Source organism: Euleptes europaea, chromosome 6, assembly GCF_029931775.1.
Source record: "Euleptes europaea isolate rEulEur1 chromosome 6, rEulEur1.hap1, whole genome shotgun sequence".
Taxonomy (NCBI): Eukaryota; Metazoa; Chordata; class Lepidosauria; order Squamata; family Sphaerodactylidae; genus Euleptes; species Euleptes europaea.
The window spans coordinates 60085977-60103091 of NC_079317.1; the positions used below are offsets into that span (position 1 = coordinate 60085977).

A 17115-nucleotide genomic window follows, 5' to 3' on the forward strand; every position below is an offset into this window, starting at 1 on the left:
TGACAACAGAATTTGTTTGTGGTGTTTGCGTTGGTATTTGTTCAGTACCAAATGCAAGAGTGATCTAGGAATGTTTGCCTGTGTCACACTGTACCATCATGCCTTTAGATTTTAAAGGGTACTGAGTAAACTAGATAAACATGTTCTGAATAAGCTGAGTATTTTGGAAAGCCGCTACTGTTGTTGTAGTTGGATAGAAAGATATGGATTCTTCCTGTTAGTAACAGATGATTATAGCCAGAAATGTGAACTTCGTAAATATACACATCTTGTAAGGTATGGGCATAGAATTTGTGTGTTACCATATCTAGCACTAATGGTTATGGATCATGATGAGAGTCTACAAGATTGCTACCTGTAGTAGCAGAGTCCTTTTTATTAGTCAATAGATCACAGATGGTTTTGGAATAGTCTATCCTGCCCTGGGATTCCAGATTTCATAAATCCTGTTTCCAGAATGTCACTTTGTCCATGACTAAAGAGGAGGTTTTTTGTCATGGCCATCTTCCTGAGGATGAGCAAAGAGACATTCCAATCCTACTCTGTCTGGTTTAGAGATCCTGGATAGAACTGGTGCTGATCCGTGGTAGTGTGGTTGTTTTTCCTCTCATTAAAGTTCAGAATCTTTCACTGTTCCAGCCTGGAGTTAGGGAGCCCCTTTCTTTGAGTCAGGTCGTGGTTAACATCCTTCTTCCTGTTGGCCAAGGAAAGGGTGTTTCCACTTTTGGAATGTCCCTTTGCCCATACCAGTAAGACACTCTCCCCTTCCCTTGCATTTTTGTTACAGAACTTCCAGAGGTTGCTAAGCATTCTGTGCCTGATGAACATGAAGCCTGCCTGTTGCTTTCATCCAAGACACATGCTTCACCTGAGCTGATTTGTCTGTGTGGGATTTTGTTGAAGGCATATGGAAATAGCTCTCTGGCAGATAATTATTTGCTGCCAGGCAACACTGCAGAATTCTCCTCCAGCTCTTCTGTGCTGGAAACATCTGCTTTTACTTTGCTTTATGCAGAATTCAGCTGCTGTCTACTTCTGAGAGCAGCACTCAGTTTCTTTCTATTTTCCAGTGGTTCTCTCCTTTCTTTTCTGTCATATAGTCATGAGTGGTATATTTATGTTCGTTCAGAATAACATCTTTGAACCTCAGGAGATGAGTAAATCTTTAGTACCACAGAGAGCAACTTTACCAAACAAAGTATTTCCTTGCCATGATAGAGAGGTCCCCAAACAGAAATGCCATGTGTTGAAAAAAGCCTTGATTTCTCTAATACATATCAGATAAGGAACTCTGCATCCCTTTGTAATTTGCACTGAGGTAAATTTTCGCATTAATATTATTTTCAGGCCAGGCAGCAGCACTTCATGCTCATTGTAAAATCTTTTTAAAAAGTTTTATATTTTTCCCCTTAATCTCATTATATTATGTGAAGCTCATTGATTGCATCCATTGTGCTCCTTTGAACTGGGCCATCATCAAAGCTATTTGTTGGCTACATATTCATAGTAAAATTGGATTTTGTTTATCCAGATGTAATGAAGTTCACCCCAAAGACGAATGAAATATTCTTATTTTATAGAGTGTGGCTCTGAAGGTGAGCAGTAACCACATTTATGATGCCATATTATCCAGTTCTCCAAATTCAGAAGCCATGTCCTGGACAAAATTATTTCCTGTTAGGGAATTCTGCATCTACAGGGTTTTTTTTAAAATCACCTTATGTAACCTACTCAAGTCTGGTGAATGACTTGTGATACATTCTGTCCCAGTAGGGATTAAAACTGCTGTTTAAAAACCTTAGGTAAATGGACAATTAGTGGTAGTGTATTGGCTGTTGCTTCAATAATTAACCCAATTACCTTTTACTTTTTCTTTAATGATGAAAATGAGCATGTTAACAAGCTGGTTTAGTTGCCTTGGAAACAATATTCCAAGCACCTACTCAGACTTCTTAGCAATAGTGGGCTGATGTTTCTCCCTCATTCCCCTTTTAAGTTATGTTTTTCTTTTTCAGAGCGTATCTTAAATAGGTGATTCCCCCCCCCCCCCCATCTCCTATATCAGGGGTGCTGAACTCATTTGTTAGAGCCGGATATGACATAAATGTCATGTGCTTGGGCTGGGCCACATGTAACATAAAATGTAATGCCGGAGATACAAACTTTATAGAAGACACAGGCAAAGCCAATTAATTATATTATTTTTTTACTTTATTTTTTAACTTAAAATACAAACATGCTTAAAACAATAACACTCTTACAGTATTTTCTTTTATTTAACAGTCTTTGGTAATTGACACCTCGGAATTGGGGGAGGTGGCTGCCTCGGGTGGTTTGCAGGTTGGATAAGAGCCCTCAAGGGGCTGGATCCAGCCCCTGGGCCTCATTTTGACACCCTTGTCCTATATCCTTCAACTTAGAGCTCCTCTGGTACTGACGTATTAGTCAACATAAGTACCATTATACGGAGGGTTTTTTTTTTTTTGGCTAAACCTTTAATGTGCAGGATCTGCAAAAACAAACCCTTAACTATACCATCAGTGCTCTGAACTGGACAGACCAGGCTAGCCCAATCTCATCAGATCGTGGAAGCTAAGCCCCAGGTAGTACTTGGATGGGAGGCCACCAAGGAAGTCCACCTCTGAACGTCTCTTGCCTTGAAAACCCATAAGTTGGCAGTGACTCGATGGAAAAAACTAAAAAGGATTACAAGACGTATATCAGATCCCTCATTTACTCCTGCTGTCTCCTCTGCATCTCCCAGATCTTGAGAGTTGCACCATACTGTAATATTTTTTATTATATTATGAAATCACCCCAAAAAATACTGGCGCCTGCATTTTGTGTATCTGATGCAAATCTAATCAAATTGGCTTGAAAAGACAGCTTTATTGCAAGTTAAATCAGGATGTGAAGCTTGTAATTTTGCTTCTTCAAATTACCCATTCTGAGCAGTAAACACACGGTAACTATAGCGGCTTTTTGAACCTGTTCTCTTGTCTTTATGATAAAAAGTGATTGTAGAACATTGAACAGATTGTGTAGTTTGGTAGCATGCTTATCTTCCATTATCTTTTTTGTTTGGAGGAAAGTTTGCTCAGGAACTGCATAACCAAATCTGCTGTTTTGGATAGCCACAGGTGTACTGTTTGAAGGTCACTTGGTTGAATGTATAAACTTGCGGTTTCCATGGACTAAAGTGTACCAAAACCAGCTTTGTTGAGATTGGTATGTGGTGGATCTATAATGTACCAGGAGGTTTCCTGGTAGACAACAAGAGGCTTAGCAGCAGATTGGATTTGTTTTTTAAAGTGATTTTTTCCCTGCCAAGCAGAAATTCTTGTTTTTCTTCTGTGCTTTTCCAACATGGCACCTGTGTGGACTAGAAATATGAACTTGGCTTGTGTCTCAACTTTGCCTTCCTGGTCTCCATTCTGGTCTTTGTATGCTGGGGATTTTAATGAAGTGACACGAAAGATGTTCTGAACTCTGAACAGTGGTGTTGTAATATTCACTGCAGTTGTGCCATGAGATGTCTAGGCTTATGGAAATGTTCGTAGTATCTCTGTTATGTGGGAGGAGATATTATTTGACAGCATGTCTCTATCACTGTAAAGAAGAGGGTGTTAGGAATGATTACCATTCTCCAAACAGAAAGCTAATTACCACCATCGTGTTGGAAAGGATACTGGGAACATGATTACATAGCTAAATGCAGATATGAGGATTTAATTGCCCTGGTTTTTCAGCCTGTATGAATGCAAGCCCGTGGTCCATATTCACTTATTTGCGAATCCTATTACTTGGAGTAAAGAGAAATTCAGTCTAACGATCTAAGCTGGGTTTTGTCTGTAGATAACGGCTGAATCACCGCATGCAGTTACCATCAGTGATTGATCTCTCTAAATGTAGATAGCCTGCTCTTGGAGCTATTTAAGTTAATTATTTTAATTACAAGCTCAAAGTTCACAGAAAAGGTGTGATGACTGTCATGCCTGCTGTCTTTTGCAGAAGCTGGAGATTGAATGGTTAGCTGCTTCTGTGGAAATAAATACCTTAGAGTCAGCAAACCTTTTAGTGACCCACCTTTTTGTTGCATACTGCCATGTCAGCCATGTGGGCGAGACTTTTCTTCCAAGTTCTTTTCACTTGTGTTCTTGGTTGGAAACTTAATATCTTGGAGGGCAGTGCTAACCACTGAAGCCCCAAATTCTGTCCCATAAGATGGCAGTATTTAATCAGTATTTCTTCCCTTTAACCATCATCCCAACATCTCTTCCTTCAAAGAACAGTCAGGCAACTGGTTGGCTTGTGCCCATGTCTAATGTTTTAAAAAACCTGTAGGAATACCATCTGTTCTGTGGACTGGGTCGAGCAGGCAGGACTGTTTCGAGTATTGACTTTCTGTATTGTACAGTTTGTTCATAGAAGGAGGCTGGGGTGTGAATCAGGTAGAGATGGGCAACAGCCTCCTCAGGAGGTGACAGCCCACTCATTTCTTTCCAGCATTAGAGCCCGCTATCCTGAAACTTCATGCCCCTTAGTAATGTGACTTGGGGCTGAAGCCAGACGTGATTTACTTAATAATTCTCTTTGATTGCATTTGAAAGAGAAATGCTAATAAGTAAGTCCTAATTATGGAGGACCTTTTGTTTTCCAGTCCATGGTTTGGGTAGATTTTTAAACAATTTAATTAATTTTAATCAATACTGGGTATTATGCACAGTTGACATATGAAGCGGGGTAAAAAACTGTGCAAGGTGATCCAGGTTTAGCTGAATGAATAGCTTCTTTAAAAGAGGAGGGATGCTATGGAGAATTTCTTCGTGCACAGAATATGAGATTGGATCTCAAAACGTGTATTGTTCAAGCCATAAACAGAGCAAGTGATGCTATTATTTATGAAGAATAGAAAGGAGATTAAAGGCCATTTGGATATGTCCCGAATATTTATTAACCACTTGGTTTTAGATCGAATAGTTAGGATGGCATTGAATAGGAGTTTAAGAAGTAGCTGCAAGGTCTGCCTTGGGGGAAGGGATGTGTTTTCTCCAAGCCTGTTCATGAGAGAGCCTGAAGTTGTGAGCTTCACTAAGAAAAAGAACCTGGTCTGACTGCCTGAGGCCAGCACTTAGACTAGTCAGTTGTAGAATACCAAAACTGCACCAGCTACCCAAGACATACCTTATTAAAGTGCTGACAGTGCAATCCTAAGCAGAGTTACATCCTTCTGAGGCCATTAACTGCAGTGGGGTTGAAAGGATGAAGCTCTGTTTAGGATTGCACTTTCAACAGCGTCAGGGTCTAAGGGTTGTGCTTATTTAAGATCCTTAGAGTCGAACATACAAGGTTTATGTTCTTTTGTAGGTGAAAGCAAGGGAAACTATTTCTCATTTGGTATTGGAGTGAGGTGCAAATAACCTAAAGAGATGACAGATTTTTTTTGTGATCAAGGGGTTGTATTACTTCACCTTTCTGATATGTTGTCAAAGTTACATATTCCTAGTTATCTGTATGCAGCAAGGGATATGTGTTTGCAGTAGTGCTCTGATCTCTGTAGGCGATGAAGAGCCCCTTGAGGCTCTGGCTCTCTCTCCTTGTAGGCGTTCAGTCTCACTTAGTCAGCTGTAAATGTACTTTCTTGCAGCCTGCTGGGCCTTTTAAGAGGGCACTACCCAGAATTCCATAGTTTCTGCACAAAGAAGGAAAGAAGTGACTAATGAAAAACCCCTTGACACTGCAAGAGTTGGTGCATTTTTTTCATAGTGGCCCACATTGCCCATCCTTGGTAATTACTGCAGTCAATCAGAAAGGATACTTTGATGTTCTCAATTATTCTTCTCCACAGAACCTGCTCTTGGTGGAGAAAAAATGAAACATGATAAAATAAACAACATAAAATCATTAAAAATTACCAGACTATTAAAAACTTTGCCAGAGCAAAAAAACAGTACAAACCATTTAGCAGTAGGGTTGCCAGCTCTGGATTGGGAAATACCTGAAGATTTTGAGGGTGGAGCCTGAGGAGCGTGGGGTTTGGAGAAGAGAGGGACTTCAATGCCATAGAGTCCAATGGCCAAAGCAGCCATTTTCTCCAGGTGAACTGATCTCTATCACCTGGAGATCACTTGTAATAGAGGAAAATCTCCAGCCACCACCTGGAGGTTGGCAACCCGATTTAGCAGTCTAGAACAAAAGTAAACAGAATAGAATAAAAATATTCTCAGGCTAGAAGTACAAAGTAAAAAATAATTTTAAAGGATTTAATTGACAGCTGGTGGACCTGAAAGGAGAGTAGGGAAGGTGCCAGGCAAGTCTAGAGGGAGAAGGGCATTCTACAGGTGAAATGCCAGCACAGAAAAAGCCCTGCCTCTGGTTGCCATCCATCTCTCATCTCAAGGCAGGGGCACAGATAGCAGGGTTTGTGAGAAGGAAGAAGAAAAGTTGGTGATTATATCCACTTTTCTCTACCATAAGGAGTCTCAAATAAAACAGGTGTTGTCCGCATATTGGTGGAATCTCACACCAAATTCCTGAATGATCTCTCAAGGATTTCATGTAGCTGTTAAACTGCATGGTGAACAAGATGGATCCTTGAAGGATGCCATAAATAAGGATGTTATTCCATGTTACTTTTTCTCGTTTTGCTTGGATTTCTTCTTTGAATATGGTTTCTCTAACTGCTGTATGTTCTGGTTATAGTGCCATCTTACGTTCCTTGCCTTTGTAGATACAATGGTGTTGGGGTTTCCCCCCCCCACCCTTTTCTCTTGTTTTCCTCCTTATTCTTCTAAATATCAAGTGATTTCCTTTTTCATTCCCTATTCGTCTTCATACTGCTGCTGTTTATTGTCATCCTGGTCCTCCATCTAATTTGGTTTCTGAATCAAGATGGAATTTCTTGCCTCTCTGGTCTTAGCTTGGCCGATTCTAATCTTGTGTTGATTTTTTCTCATCCTGCTGTTCCACGGATCTTGGATGGCCTTGATATGTTTCTCTTCTCTGTCCTGATTTCTCCAACCAGTGGACAGCAGGCCACAATTCTGATCTTGCTCTTGTTATTTTCTTTCAGCCTTGATTCCATTTCTCTTTCCTTTTGATAACTCTTTCTTTCATTTCTGACGATTGTAATTTCCCTTCCTCTGTTCCCTCTCAATGCAAGCCTTTTCATGACCCTCACCCCCTAATGCCGGCTTTCCTTCCTATTCTGTTCTTTTTTTCTTCTTCATTGACTTCTGTTCTTCCAGTCAACATTTTGGGAGCCTTTACCTTCATTGTGTTTTTCACCAATTTGAAAGACATTTGTCCACATATGGTATTTAGAGCCTGCTTCATCAGTACAAAATGTTCACAGCAGTGATTTTAAAAATGCAAAAGTAGGAACAGTATTTAAAACATTACCTGAAAAAAGCAAGAAGTGTAGATACAAAGTACCCATAAAGAACTGACAGCACCAAAAAACAATATGATAGAACAAGCAGTTAAAAATTCTGCAGCTGGAGAAACGAAACTGTAAGAAGCCATACTGCAATAAAATCAGCAGGTTCTATTAAAACAGTTAAAATTCACATGGAGCAAAATAAAACATCCATAGCAAAGAAAGACTAGCCAAATTCTTGAAAGGATAAAAAAAAAATTCTTAACTTGACACCTGAAGATCAACAGATCTACTGCCAGGCATATGTCCTGGTGAGACAGTTGCAGAGCTTTGATACAATAGACACAAAGATCCTTTCCCATGTGTTCAGTGCCCTACTTCCAATGGTGGCAGCACCCAGAGGGTGTTAAGTGCCACTGAGTCTGTTCTGACTTATGGCAACCTTATGAATTAATGACCTCCAAAACATTAACAGACTTGCAAGTCATGCAAGCTGGGGGCCATGGGCTCCTTCATTGAGTCAAGCCATCCCATTTTGTGTCTTCCTCTTTTCCTGTTGCCTTCAACTTTTCCTAGCATTACTGTCTTTTCCAGTGAGTCTTGTTTTCTCACAATGTGACCAAAGTATGATAGCCTCAGTTTAGTCATTTTAGCTTCTAGGGCAGGGGTGGGGAACCTTTTTCCTGCCAAGGGCCATTTGCACATTTATAACATCATTCAGGGGCCATACTAGGTGTAAATCTCCTGGTGGGGGGGGAGAGGCTAGGGTTGCCAGGTCTCCAGCCACCACCTGGAGGTTTTGCACCCCAGGGGAGGCCACACAGAGAAGGCCTGCAGGGCGCCCCTGTTCCCCCCTCCAGGCAGGAGGGCAGCCAGCGGTGGGCCCGAGCAAACGAGGCACCAGGGGGGCGCAGACCTCAGTCGATTGGCAAGGGAGGAAGGAAAACAGAAAAAGAGGAAAAGGGAGGGAGAAAGAGAGAGAAAGGGAGAAAGAAATGGAGGGGGAGAAAGAAAAAAAAGGATGGAGGGAAAGAAAGAAAAGGAAGGAGGGAGACAAAGAAAGAGACAGAAAAAGAGGGAGAAAGAGAGGGAGAGAAAGGAGAAAGAGTGACAGAAAAAGAGGAAGAAAAGAGAGAAAAGCCTTCCCCCACACACACACACGCCGGCCCCGCACCACTGGGCTCCAGTCTCCCCACTTCCCCCGCCCACACACACACACACACACGGCGGCACACAGAGCCCCACACAACCAGACCCCAGTCTCCATGCTCTCCCCCCCACAGGGTCCACAAAAGCCCCCCTCTCAAAGCCCGATCGGCTCCCACATGCATGCTCTGCCGCCGGGAGCCGCCGGCCTCTTTCCCCGCCTTCCTCTCGCTGCTCAACAGCCGACAGGCAGCGAGAGGGGCTTACAATGTGCCGCGGCATTCCTGCACGCAGCGTCTGTAGGGGGCAGCCTTGGGGGAAGCATCCCTCCGCCCTCCTCTCGCCGACCAACAGACGACAGTCGGTGAGAGGAGGTCCAAAGGGTGCCGCAGCGCCCCTGTAAGCCGTGCCCCCAGGAACACCCTTGGGGAGGGCCGCCCTGTGCCCCGCCTCCGCAGCAGGGCCCCAGAGCTCCCGAGGGCCACAAAAAATGTCCTCGGGGGCCGCATACGGCCCCCGGGCCTGAGGTTCCCCATCCCTGTTCTAGGGAGAGTTCAGGCATAATTTGATCTAGAACCCACTTATTTGTCTTTTTGGCAGTCCAAGGTATCAGTAAAATCTCCCCCAATACCACATTTCAAAGGAATCAACTTTCTTCTTGTCAGCTTTTTTCGTGGTCCAACTTTCACATCCATACATATTAATGGGGAATACCATAGTATGAATGATCTTGGTCTTCATTGCCAGCGACACATCCTTACATTTAAGGATCTTTTCTATCTCTTTCAGGGCTGCCCTTCTCAGTCTCAATCTCCTTCTGATTTTTTTGATTGCAGTATCCCTTTTGTTTGATGATTGAGCTAAGAAATAGAAAATCTCTAGCAGTTTCCATTTCTTCATTGTCAACCTTAAAGTTGTATAAATCTCCATTAGTCATTACTTTTGTCTTGATGTTCAGCTTTAATCCTGCTTTGGCACTTTCTGTTTTAACCATTATCAGTAGTTGTTCCAAGCCTTCATTATTTTCTGTAATGTGATGACATCTGCATATCTTGAATTGTTAATGTTACTTCCACTGATTTTTATCCCACCTTTCTCTAAATCTAAGCCAGTTTTCCTCATGATATATTATACATATATATTGAAGAGGTAGGGAGATAAAATGCATCCTTGTCTGCCACCTTTACCAATTGGAAACCATTCTGTTCCTCCAAATATTGTCCTAACTGTTCTCTCTTGACCAGAGTATAGATTGCACATCAAAAGAATCAGATGTTGTGTCACAGCCATTTCTTTTAAAACCAACCACACACATAAAGGTTTTGTTGTAATATATGAAACATAAGCTGATTTTCTTCTGAAATTCTCTTGTATGCTCCAGTAACCAACATGAATTTGCAATATGATCTCTAGTGCCTCTTCCTTTTCTGAATCCAGCTTGAATGTCAGGCATTTCTCTTTCCATACATGGTAACAGTCTTTGTTGTAAGATTTTTAGCATCACTTTTCTTGTATGAGAAATTAATGTGATGGTCCAAAAGTTGTTGCAGTCTTTGACATCTCCTGTTTGGAATTGGAATGTAGATTGAAAATTTCCAGTCTGTATGGCATTGTTTTGTTTTCCATATTTGTTGGCATATTCTTGTTAATATAAGATAGACTCTGTTTCTGTGGCTGGAAATAACTCTATATCTCACCTACTCCTGGTGATTTATTTCTCCAAGTTGCTTTGAATGCAGCTTTCACTTCACTTTTGAAAATTGCAGGTTCTTCATCAAACAATTCTTGGAAGGAATCTGTAATTCTTTTATCTCTCCTGTATAGTTCTTCAATGTATTTATTTATTTTGTCCTGTTCAGTTAATGTATGCTTAACCATACTTTAAATTTCCCCTTGGTTTCTTTTATCTTGTGGAACAGATCTCTTGTTCTTCCCTTTTTGTTGTTCTATTTCTTTACACTGGTTCTTATAATAGTTCTCTTTGTTCTAGCCAATCGCTAGAACGCTGCATTTAGACCTCTGAATCAGTTTCTGCCACTTTTTACTTCTGCTTCTCATCCATCTTTAACAATGTTAAGAGTCTCATTGGTCTTCCACCTTTAGCAATTTTAAGCATTTCATTGGCCTTCCATCAAGGCTTTTCTTTTGGCTACAGGAATAGTCTTTACACATTCTTTCTTGATAATATCTCTGGTTTCAACTCTTTTGGTTCCCATTCACTTGAGCTTGGTAACACAAATCTGGTCTTTACGTGGTCTTTAAACTCTTCAGGAATGTTTAGTTTGTATTTTGGCACTATGAATGTTTTAGTGTTTTTCTTCTGCTTTATTATAATTTTCAATATTAACAATTCATGGTCTGTAGCACAATCAGCTCCTAGTCTTGTTTTAGCAGAGAGAATAGAAGTTCTTCTGGTCTTGTTTTAGTAGAAAGAATAGAGCGTTTTCATCTTCCAATTATGTAATCTTTCATTTCTGTATTGGCCATCTGGTGATGTCCATGTATACAGTCATCTGTTCGGTTGCCTGAAATGTGTTCGCAATGAACAACCCTGCTGCTTCATTTCATGCTCCTAGCCCAGGTTTTCCAACAATATTTGATTCTACTTTGTTTCCCACTTTTGCATTCCAGTCACCTGTGGTTATCAGCAGACCTTGGTTAGGTGTGTGAGCAATTTCTTCCTGGACAGTTGCATAAAAGCTTACAATTTCTTCCTCTTCAGCATCTCTAGTTGGGGAATAAACCCTAATGATGGTTATGTTGACAGGCTTTCCATGAAGTCTGATTGATATTATTCAGTCAGATTCTGTAGATTGTTTCAGTTAGGCAGAAGTATGCAAGGGAAGGGTGATCCTTTAGGCACCATGATCCTAAGTTAAGCACCAGTACTTTGAATTGTACTTGAAAGCAAACTGGTAGTCAGTGAAGGGTCTTTCACACTGTGGCTGTATGATTCCTAGAACTTACTCCTGCAAGCAGTTTGGCTACTGCATTCTGAATCAACTGAAATTTCTGTACAGTTTTCGCAGGCAGCCCCACATGGAGGCTGCCTCTAGTAGTCCGACCTGGATGTGATCAGAACCGGGATAACTGTGGCCAGATAGGTAATTGGGGTGATATGAGAAACCACTTGCAAACCAGATCGATGCCAGTCAACTTTAAGGTGAGCAAGATATTCAACAACTTGAGTTACTCTGATATTGCAGAAGGGAGCAGGAGGATACCTTGGCCACTGCCACTAGCCAGAGGCTTAATTGCCCCAGCTAATTGCTAGAGCATGAACAGCAGCAGCGGCGGGGATCTTATCAGCCCCCTTCTCCCCACCACAAATAATTCTCTTCCATCTGCTGGGAATAAAGCTCTGTTACTGGCCAGAGAACTAAGAATAACTGGGAAATTATTCTGTCCCTGCATAAGGAAGATACTCATGAAAGAAGACCAGCCTGGTCTCAATTTTTCTATAAACAAGTGTGGACCTGCAACACTTGGAGGGGGATCCCTCTTGCCATTTTAGCTTCCCACCATAGCTGCTACGGGGCCTGCCATGGCTCCTGGCCCCACCCCCCATTGCCTATGGGCCTGGTGCTGCTCCTGGCCTCTTCTACCAGGCCCACCACAACTTTCCCCCCTCCCCACTGCTCAGCTGTAGCTGAGACAGCTATAGCTCCCAGCCTCCCCCAATTGCTGCCAATGAATGATGATGCCTGGAGGGAGGAGGCACTTGCGTTTGCATATGCAGAGATAGTGTTTAAAGGTGATTTCACCCCCCCATGCATTTTTAACATGTTTAAGATTTTTTTAAAAACCTGAGAGTCTCCCAGATTACAGAAGTATGCTTTCTTCCTCTCTGGCCCTGATAAGCAGATTTAGATATCTGCAGATGGGGCCACACCTCACTATTAGAATATACAAGTGGGAACCCGCAAGAACTTGCAGGAGGTATCTCATTTCTCCCCTCCCCCACTATTTCCTCTTTCCCTTTCCTGAAAGCCCCCGTAGCCTCTCCCCTTTTCCTTATTCCTTCTTTCCTTCTAGGATTGCCAACCTCCAGGTATGGCCTGGAGATCTCCTGGAATCATAACAGATCTCCCAACTACAGAGATCCATTCCCTAGGGTTGCCAGCTCCAGGTTGGGAAATTCCTGGAGATTTGGGAGTGAAGTCTTGGAAAGGTGAGGTTTGGGAAGGAAAGCCACCTCAGCAGTTATAATGCCATAGACTCCCCATTTCAAGGCAGCATTTTCTCCAGAGGAAATGATCTCTGTCATCTGGAGAGTAGTTGCAATTCTGGGTGATCTCCCCCCCCCCGAGGTTGGCAACCCTAGTTCCTCTGGAAAAAATGGCTGCTTTGGAGGGTGGAGTCTATGGCATTATATCCCTCTGAGGTCCCTTCCCTTCCCAAACCCCACCCTCTCCAGACTCCAGCCCCCAAATCTCTTAAGAATTTCCTAACCTGGAGTTGGGTGGGGAAGGAGATAGAGTTCCCAACAGCCAAGCTTCTTTTACCTGCTCCTCTATCTTAAACTTTCTATCTCCTCACCCCCGGCAGCCTCTACCTTCGAAAACTAGAGTCTTTCTCCACAGTAGGGACCAATGATGAAGAAAAAGAAGAGTTTTATACTCTACTTTTCTCTACCTTAAGGAGTTTCAAAGAGGCTTACAATTACAATCCCTTCCTCTCCCCACAACAGGCACCTTGTGAGGTCGATGGGGCTTGAGAGAGTTCTTAGAGAACTGTTGTGACTGGCACAAAGGTCACCCAGCAGGCTTCATGTGGAGGAGTGGGGAATCAAACCTGGTTATCCAGATTAGAGTCCTCTACTCTTGATTATTGCACCATGCTGTCACCACACCATTAGTCTCCTCTCCTCCTTTTATTTGCACAACAGCTCTGAGGAAGGTTAGGCTGAAAGTATGTGACTGGTCCAAAATCCCCTAGTGAGCTTCCACAGCAAGATTGGAACCTGGGTCTCCCAGACCCTACTCTGAAGCTCTAATTGCTATACCACACTGGTTTTCATAGGGTGGTTGCTATTGAATAGTAGCAAGCAGCCAGGCCTAGTTGAGTCATGCAAGGTGAATGGTATCAAGTCACCCAGAGGTTGCTTCCAGGCCTAGGGTTGCCAGCCTCTAGGTGGGAGCTGGAGATTCCCCCAGAATTACAACTGAACCCCACACAACAGAGATCTGTCCCTCTAGAGAAAATGGCTCCTTTGGAGGATGGACTCTATGGCCCTTTGGAGGGTGGACTCTATGGCCCCTCTGTCTTAATAAGAGCCATTTAAGAAGACAGATGTCTGAAAGGCAAGATATGAATATAATAAATTAATAAACCTTAGAGCTGCAGTTGCTTAGTTGCCTAAACTAAAAATCAAAATAAAGGAAAATAAATTGCATTGCTGTGTCTGTTTTGCTACATGACTATAAGCCATTATGGAATTTAGTCTGAGTGTCTTATTGATGGATGCAGCAGTTCTAAATGAACATTTCTTAATAATGTTATAGTTCATCTCTCTTCCTGTCAAAATGTATTGCTGTTTCCTGTTGGCATTTTGTTTGGTGCTGTTCTGCTGGGTAACTTCTTCATGGTCAGTTCTGCTTAGTGGTGTTTGAAGTATGTTGAACTAATTTAAATTGGATTAAGGTCAGCTGTGCCCTGAAAAGAAATTGAACCTATCTGAAATATTTTTCCTTTTTCTGCTACAGGGCCAAGTGCTGAGTAGTTCTTATGTACTTTGCCCTAAACTCAGGTTTAATTGTAGTTTGCCTGAGACAGATTTTGCAACTTTATGACTCCACACACACGCACGCGCGCACACACACACACAGAGGCCATGATCCAATGGAGACTTTTGAATCTTGAACCCATTAACTTCCGTGAACTTAAACACAGTTAAGTCTGCTTGAGATTGTGGCCATAGTATATAAAAAGAGAATCCCTTATGCTCTTGTATCTATTTCATGATCTGAATATGTTAAATTCTATTGTGGCTGGGACAGATGTAGGCTGGCAGTCTGCTGAGCTACCAGTGTAAACTGATATTGATGATCTTAATCACTCAACTAGATACTAACAAGGAATTCTGTCTGCTGCATTGAACACTTTAACGGATTGAATTTTCTGCTTGTTTGGTAGCCTTTCTAACCTTCATCACAGAGTGCACCAGTATTTGTTTGAGACTTTCCTAGAGCCCTCAAAATGTTACTCTTCTATTCTTGTACCATGCTGTCAGTGGCTGCATTAAAGCAGGAAGCACAGTAGTAGCTTAGGAACTGTCTTATATTATGCTATGACATTTTGAGAAGCAGCAACCTGCTTCCTTAGATGCGTCAAAGCAGAAGGAGATGTAGGTGCATATGTGATATAAACTGTGTCTGTGCCTGTATATAATCACATGCATGATATTGAAGTACATTGAGGTACATGAGGTGCATTGGAAATAAAACAAAGTTAGCAAGGTAAGAACATAATATCACAGAAATACAAAACACCCCAATTCCTGCGAGTCAGTGCAATCAGTCGAATGAGGTGACTGCTAATAAACAATGAAATAGGACTAGGACTGCAGAAACTTAAATCAAGGTATAAGTATTAACCAATTACATGTTAAGCAGTGCAAGAAATGATTTTACATAAGAAGAGATATGCAGTGAGAGCAAGATAAACAGAGCAACTGATAATACATATTTCTAGTATAGTCCACAGTCGTTTTAGCATCATTTAGGAAGTAAGAGAAGCCCCCTAACTATGAGAGCACTTGATCAATAGAAAAAAATGCATCCATGAAGTTGTAGAATTACCTTCCTTAGAATTTAAGATGCTGCCTTGGAATTTAAGATGTACACAGTCAGGACTGGAAAAATATATTTCATAACAGTTTTTTTTAAAGAGCTACTCAGTTAGAAGCAGGTCTGTGCTGTGCTGTTCCATTTTGATGAGCCAACAGGCTGAACATGGGAGGGTTCCCTGGACTGTCTTTTCATCCTCCAAAGTGATTCCTCCCATCCAGGCAGTCTGTTGATTCCCTTGATACAATAGAAGCTATACAAGCTTCTAAGTCAGCCAATGCCTGAACATCAGCCTCTTAGATTGAGTTTAACATGGCTGCTAAATTTGGCTTGAGTACATGAAGCTGCCTTATACTGAATCAGACCCTTGGTGCATCAAACTCAGTATTGTCTACTCAGACTGGCAGCGGCTCTCCAGGGTCTCAGGCTGAGGTCTTTCACATCACCTACTTTCATAGTCCCTTTAACGAGGTGCTGGGGATTGAACCTAGGACCATCTGCATGCCAAGCAGATGCTCTACCACTGAGCCACAGCCCCTCCTTTTGTGTACATGAGGGGCCATAGTTTAATGGCGAGCACTTGCTGTGATGCAGAAGGCCCCAGGTTCAGTTTCTGACATCATCTGTTGAATCTTGGGTAGAAAAACAGGGAAGGGCATCTGCTTGAAACTCTGGAGAGCAGTGGGGAAAAAACGTTGGAGTGAGTACACAGTCCTAGACTGTGGATGGGTAAATATCATGATTCAATATAAGACAGCTTTATATCTTTCATTAGTCTGTATCCTTATCTGTGGTAGCTTTTGGAGATCTGTGAGGTTGGAAAGGGCCCACAGCTCAGGGGCAGACAACATACTTTCCGTGTGGATGATACCAGGTAATGGATCTTGAGTAGCAGTGTTGGATTCGGCCTGAATAATCCCTGGAGAACTTCTAAAGTGTGTTATTGTCAGAGTAGAAATGCTGGGACAGTATAAGGCCGCACCATATGTTCATATGAGGGCTTGTGCCAGTGCCTGGCTGTTCACCTATCAAGTCTTGCAGGCTCATGCCTCCCTCATTCCAGTCTGTCAGTTCTCTAGGCTGTCTACCGCTGAGTATCATAATACAATGTGAGCAATGGCTAGGCAAGTGCCTGTAAGATTTCCATCCTGGACATGCAGGAGATTGTCCCTTGGTGTCAAATATGGGGCTAGCTGATTCTTCTGATTTTCTCCAACTTTAGTTCCTTGAAGATATTTTTGCTTCTCATGTATCTTATCAAATGTCACAATGCCCCTGTTTTATTACCTGTTTGTTCCTAAGGTACTTACTCTGCTCTCTTCACTTGTCCCTGCCTCCCTGTGAGAGAGCGTACTTGACTCTCCTCACCCCCTAGCAGCTGCCCAAGCTCCCTCGCCATCAAGTGTGAGGAAGAATAATAAATTACTCCCTCGGGCACTGTCCTTCTGCCTTGTGTCTTTCAGACAAGGTGAATGATGCTGCTGTGCTCTCAGGCACAGCAGCTGGCTTTGGGAGTCATTGCATTGGGTAGGAGCCCTTAATGAGCACCGTGCTCTTGGTGCTTATACGCATGAGCTGTCAGCAGTTGCTTCCCCCATCACTGTCTTTACAAAACTGGGCTTATTTATGTTGTCAAGAACTTCATTTTTTATTAATGAGGCTGCGTTTTCCCATGGGCACTCTATTAGCCTTAACATCCTTTCGCATTAGTATGAATTCAGTTCAAGTGAATACTGGTTGAGCAGAGCTACTCCCCCAATCATAGAATATTTCAGCTATGAAAGGTTAATCAGCTGTAGTATG

At 42.3% G+C, this 17115-nt stretch overlaps 1 protein-coding gene across 3 annotated transcripts in view; it reads left to right on the plus strand.

Moving 5' to 3' along the window:
• Positions 1-17115, plus strand: part of AMBRA1 (autophagy and beclin 1 regulator 1) — a 190111-nt gene that overhangs the window by 76272 nt on the left and 96724 nt on the right. The gene's annotated exons all lie outside the window — the stretch shown is intronic.